The sequence below is a fragment of the Neophocaena asiaeorientalis genome, unplaced genomic scaffold, assembly GCF_003031525.2.
Source record: "Neophocaena asiaeorientalis asiaeorientalis breed wild unplaced genomic scaffold, Neophocaena_asiaeorientalis_V1.1 scaffold629, whole genome shotgun sequence".
NCBI classification, from domain to species: Eukaryota; Metazoa; Chordata; class Mammalia; order Artiodactyla; family Phocoenidae; genus Neophocaena; species Neophocaena asiaeorientalis.
The window spans coordinates 8,177,736-8,183,945 of NW_020175468.1; positions in this window are offsets into that span (position 1 = coordinate 8,177,736).

The window sequence follows — 6,210 nt, forward strand, 5'->3', positions numbered from 1 at the left end:
GACATCCCGCCGCCCACAGCTATCCCAGCCCCGGAAGAGCCTGCCTTCTCCAGGTGACGGCCTCCTCAGACAGCTGGCGCCCCGGGTTCCACAGGTCCGACTGGTCTTGGGCGGCCCATGCCCACGCGCCCACCTTCCTCCCGCCCCGCCTCCCCGGGCTGGGCGGGGGAAGGGGGACCTAGGTAAATTTGATAAGCTGCTGCCGCCACCTCCAAGCCGGCCTCCAGGTAAGCACCCGGACAGGAGGTCTATGCTCGTCCCCCAGGAGCCCCATCCCGCAGCTACGGAGCCCCCAGGGCACTGACACCGGTCCCCAGCTCTGGCCCTGCCGGATCCTGAGGTACCCAGGTGTGCTGGCACCTGCGCCTGCGACCGAGGTGGGTGTGGGGAGATTCTCCCATCCCTTCTCGCGGCGCCGGCTTTGTATTCTTGGCAGTTCCTTCCGCCTTCCTCACTCTGCAAGCTTAGTCCACGCCGGTTCCTCCTCAGGCCCCCGGGCATGCTGAAAACAGAAAATCAAAGTCCACCGAATGACTGTGCTGCTTCTAAGTCTTGCGCTCGAGGCCGGTTACTCGACCCCGCTGGGCCTCGGTTTCTTCACCTGTGAAATGAGGGTGATAACAGTATGGACACTATGGGCTACTGTGAGGATTAAACCAGTTGACACATGAAATTTCACGCTGAGAACAGGGACTGGCCCAGAGTAAGGGCTGGATAAGAATCAGCTGTTATTTTTATTATTATTACTGCATGAGTTCCAGAAATTGCCCTGGGGTCTAGGTGGGAGCAAGTGAGAATTTTCTCTGTAAACCTTTGTGAGCTGTCTGAAGGTTGTGAGTGGCTTGCTGCAAAATACCCTTGCGTATTTTCCCAGAGCAGCAGGAAAAGTCAGAGGGTCCAGGTTTTAGTTGTTTCATCTTCCTGTCTGCAGATAAAATGACTCCACAATTTGGCTTTGTCAAGTCAGGTATAGCAGTGTCTGCTGATTGGGAACACTGATTCCATAGACTGACACTGAGGGTGTAGGGGTGGTTCAAGGTGGGCTTTTGCACTGTTTGGACTTTTTTCCCCCACCTTCTGGAGTCTCCATTACAGCTTAAAATGTAATAAAAAGCAACCCTCTTGGCCATACTCAAATACCCTCAAGACCCTGCTCACCCTCAGCAATTTTAACTTCCCCTTAGTTCTAGTTTTTCTGGTGGTCTTCCAGGAGCTGCGTGGTTACGAACGTTGTTTTGGCTAAAGTCACCTGTGGCAGGCTGGTGAAGCCCTTCTCCAAATCATGTTTTAACACGTATTAAAAAGAAAAAAAAAAAAAACACAGGATACAAAGGAAACGGATGCCATTGAATTACAGATACACGATTTTTTTTCGATATGTAATACAGTAATATATGTACTTCTTTATCAGTGCATTAAACTTCAAGATCTAGGGACAGGTCCAAAATTATAGTAATTTAGAAACTTTGTTGAGTGTATAGACGATGTTTGAGAGTCTTGCGACGACTACAGTGGGGTTGGAAAACAGCTGTTAATTTCTTCTCATGGCAAAGCCAGAAATCTGCTAACTGTCCTGTGGTTGGCCCTTCCAACACTCGCCCCCGCCCCCCATGGCAGAAGGACCTGGTAAATTTGAATTACAGCAACAGTTTATAAACATTACCCTCTTAAAAAATTTTGAGGACCCCAAAGAGCTTTGGTATGTGTGGGTTATATCTTTTAATACTTACCATGTAAGAAAATAAAACTGGGAAGTGTTTTCTTCTTTTTTCTTTTTTTTTTTGGCTGTGCTGCGCGGTTTGTGGAATCGTAGTTCCCCAAACAGGAATTGAACCTGGGCGCTCGGCAGTGAAAGCACTGAGTCCTAATCCCTGGACCACCAGGGAATTCCCAAAATTAGGAAGGTAGGCCTTGTTACCATCCCAGTTTACAAAATGAGAAAAAAAGCTTGGGGAGGGCAGCAGCCTGCCCAAAGTCACACAGCTGAACCCCGGTCCACAAGGAGGAGACTCCTGAGTCCGCCTCTAACCTGCTGTGCGGGGCATCTGATCAGGGCAGTGATGGGAGGGAACCAGTCTCAGCCAGGAGCTGGCTCTCGGGGGGCAGGTGGAGGCAGGTGCCCTGAGCCCCAGGTCCTTCTCCACCAGCAGTCCCTGAACTTGGCATGGAGCCTAGAGGAACCGTTGGCATCAGTTCTGAAGCTGAGACTGCCAGGTCTCAAACCTTAGCTGGGACAAACCAAACACTCCATATCTGCCCCCTCCCTCTAATGCCACTCTCTACCCCCAGCCACCGTCCTGGGAAGGCACATGCTTTGGGTTACGTTCTCCTTTTTCTCCATATGTTTGGCCTACAATTATTTTTTTTTAATCTTTTTAAAAAATTAATTATTTATTTTTGGCTGCGTTGGGTCTTCGTTGCTGCACGCGGGCTTTCTCTAGTTGAGGCGAGAGGGGGTTACTCTTCGTTGCGGTGCACGGGCTTCTCATTGCGGTGGCTTCTCTTGTTGTCAAGCACGGGCTCTAGAGCGCAGGCTCAGTAGTTGTGGCGCATGGGCTTAGTTGCTCCGCCGCATGTGGGATCTTCCTGGACCAGGGCTCGAACCCACGTCCCCTGCATTGGGAGGTGGATTCCTAACCACTGTGCCACCAAGGAAGTACCTGGCCCACAATTATTATATAGCATATTTTAAATGTTTTTAAGTTTTATGGAAATGATATATTGTACTCACCAGCCCACAGCTTCATGTTTGCCCTGAGGATGTGCTTTTGGATTAGTCCATATTGTTACCTGGAGATCTTGTCCTCTTGTGTGTCAATACTTAACTCTTCTTTAATGCTCTTCAATAACAGTTTTAAAATTTTTTCATGAAGTATTGCGTATCTTTTGTTGGATTTATTCTGAGCCACCTTAAGATTTTGTAAATCAAATTTTAAAAATTTTTTAATAAAAAATATTCTTGAATAGTCAAATTTCACCATCTTAACCATCTTTGAGTTTAATAATGTTAAGTACCTTCACATTGTTGTGTAACCCATCTCCAGAACTCTTTTCAACTTGTACAATTGAAACTCTGGACCCATTAATCAGTCTCCCCCCTGCAACCCCCAGCAACCACCATTCTACTTGGCCTCTATGCGTTTCCCTACTCTAAGAACCTTATATAAGTGGAATCATATGGTTTTTGTCTCTTTGTGCCTGGCTTATTTCTCTTAGAGTAATGTCCTCAAGGTCCATGTTGCAGCATGTATCGGAATTTCTTTCCTTTTTAAGGCTGAATAATATTCCACTGTGCGTAAACACTACATTCTGTTTATCCAGTCATCTGTCGAGGGACACGTGGGTTACTTCTGCCTTTTGGCCGTTGTGAATAATTCTATGAACATGAGTGTACAACTATCTCTTCAAGGCCTTGCTTTCAGTTCTCTTGGGTATATACTCAGAAGTGGAATTGCTGCATCATATATGGGATTTAATTTTTTTTAACCTTGAACTTTAACACACACACACACACAAGGAGAGAAAATGGCATAATCAAACCTCATGTCCTCATCACCCAGATTCAACAATTACCAGCTTGGGGCCAATCTCATTTTTTTTGTTTTGTTTTTTTTTTTTGTTGTTGTTGTTGTTTTTTTAATTATTTTTAGTTTTTTGCCATACGCGGGCCTCTCACTGTTGTGGCCTCTCCCCTTGCGGAGCACAGGCTCCGGACGCGCAGGCTCAGCGGCCATGGCTCACGGGCCCAGCCGCTCCGCGGCATGTGGGATCTTCCCGGACCGGGGCACGAACCCGCGAGTTTTTTTTTTTTGTTGTTGTTGTTGTTGTTTTTTTAATTATTTTTAGTTTTTTGCCATACGCGGGCCTCTCACTGTTGTGGCCTCTCCCCTTGCGGAGCACAGGCTCCGGACGCGCAGGCTCAGCGGCCATGGCTCACGGGCCCAGCCGCTCCGCGGCATGTGGGATCTTCCCGGACCGGGGCACGAACCCGCGTCCCCTGCATCGGCAGGCGGACTCTCAACCACTGCGCCACCAGGGAAGCCCCAATCTCATTTTTTGTTTGTATATTTGTTTTACCTTTTTATTGAAGTATAATGTACACACAGAGAGTATAACAAGACTCCGTCTATAACAAGCCACAGACTGAGAAAAGGCATTTGCTCCTTTTCGTCTGGTGTATTTCCCTTATCCATAGCCTTCTAAAGTCCAACCATGTTGTTGCACATGGCTGTAGCTTACTCTACAGGAGCCCTCCAGAAGAGAGCCTTTTCTGAAATAATCATCACACAAGGTAGAAGTCCCTTTGCTACTGAGTCTAATTTAGTTTTGAAGCATAAAAGCAAGTCATCTGGGAATTTCCTGGCAGTCCAGTGGTTAGGACTTGGCGCTTTCACTGTGGGGGCCCGGGTTTGATTCCTGGTCAGGGAAGATCCTGAAAGCCGCACCGCACTGCATGGCCAAATAAATAAATAAATAAATAATTTAAGCAAAAACCATAAAAAAAAAAAAAAAAAAGCAAATCAACTACTAGCATTTTTGTAAAAGCATCAGTGTAAGAAAATAATTGTCTATATATGCAAAAGACTGAAAAACAAATTTGCTGTGACATACAACTTTTTAAGATAACAGCTAAAATGATGACTGACATCATACCAGGACACTTCAAATTTTAATAACTTCTAGAACATTTATATTAATAATATTTACCTTTACAATGTAACTTAAGATTTATTATTACTCATTTGGCATTGTTTCCCGGGTCATTTAATATACCAAATATACCTAACTAGTTTAATACCTCTCTTTGGGATGTTCAGGGGCCCTCTGAAGCATCCTAGAGTTAGCTGGAGGTCAAAAGAACTTCATTTAGAATTTGATTTGAGAAAGTTTGTCAAAGACATCAAAATGTTTTAAATTTGGTCAAATAGAATCAGAAGTCACAGTGAGGCAATACTGATACATATACCAAAATGACGATAAAAGATCTCAAAGACAAGTGCAGGAAGTCACTGGTAAAGAAACTCTACAATCTCTTATCAAAAGCAGATCCATATTTCAAGAAAACTTTGTCCTCTCAACAGAGAAAAAACCAAATTCTAGTTTTACATCATTTTACCTTTAATATTAAAATTCATTTATTTCATTAAATTCAATCTAAACTTAGTCTTGATCATGCATAAAACTCTCTTCTCAGTATTCCCTTTTAAAAATTAATTTCTAGAAATATATGCCATTTCATAGTACAATCTTTCAATAAAGCACAAAATATATCTATTAATAGTTTCATACATATTTAGTCTCTCTGTAATAAGAGGTCAAGAGTAGGTAAACAGAGGCCTCTTTAGCAATTAATGTTTTAGTATTTTATCTTATTAAATGATCTAGACATTCAATGAATTTCCAACATTTAATTTGAGTTAGCAGAACTCTAAAGTTTCAAGCTGCCAAAAATCTGGAGAAACTGTTTGCAGCTAGACATACAATAAAACATATTATTCTTAAAGCATCACCCAAAAGCTTTTATCCCATTTACCTCTATTTTATTACTTGTGAAAATAACATCATACCATTAATTATCTTGTTGACAAATTTTATAACATAAATAACACGAGCTTATTGACTTTCAGTAACCCTAGGTACAATAAAAGTATTATACTTCATAAATGTTGAGGACTCTAAAGACATGTCTATATTAGTTAAACCATCAGTTTAAACTTGTTTTTGGTCATTAAAGATTAATTCTAGATCACGTGATCCTTTAAAAATTTGGGTTAGTTTTTGGTAACATTTAGAAATATTTGATTTGTAAGCACTTGCTTTTTTTTTGCTTGTTTTTGTTTTTTTTTGTTTTGCAGTACGCGGGCCTGTCACCGCTGCGGCCTCTCCCGCCGCGGAGCACAGGCTCCGGACGTGCAGGCTCAGGGGCCATGGCTCACGGGCCCAGCCGCTCCGCGGCATGTGGGATCTTCCCGGACCGGGGCACGAACCTGCGTCCCCTGCATCAGCAGGCGGACTCCCAACCACTGCGCCACCAGGGAAGCCCAGCACTTGCTTTTAAGTCCGTTAAACAGAGCTCTTTTACAAATTAATTTTGATAACATCGTCTGGAGGTAGGGACATAGCATATTTACAACATACACACAGACACAGATACATCCAGACAGACACAGAGACCTCATAATTTTCCTGCTTGAACTTAAAAAGCCTCTT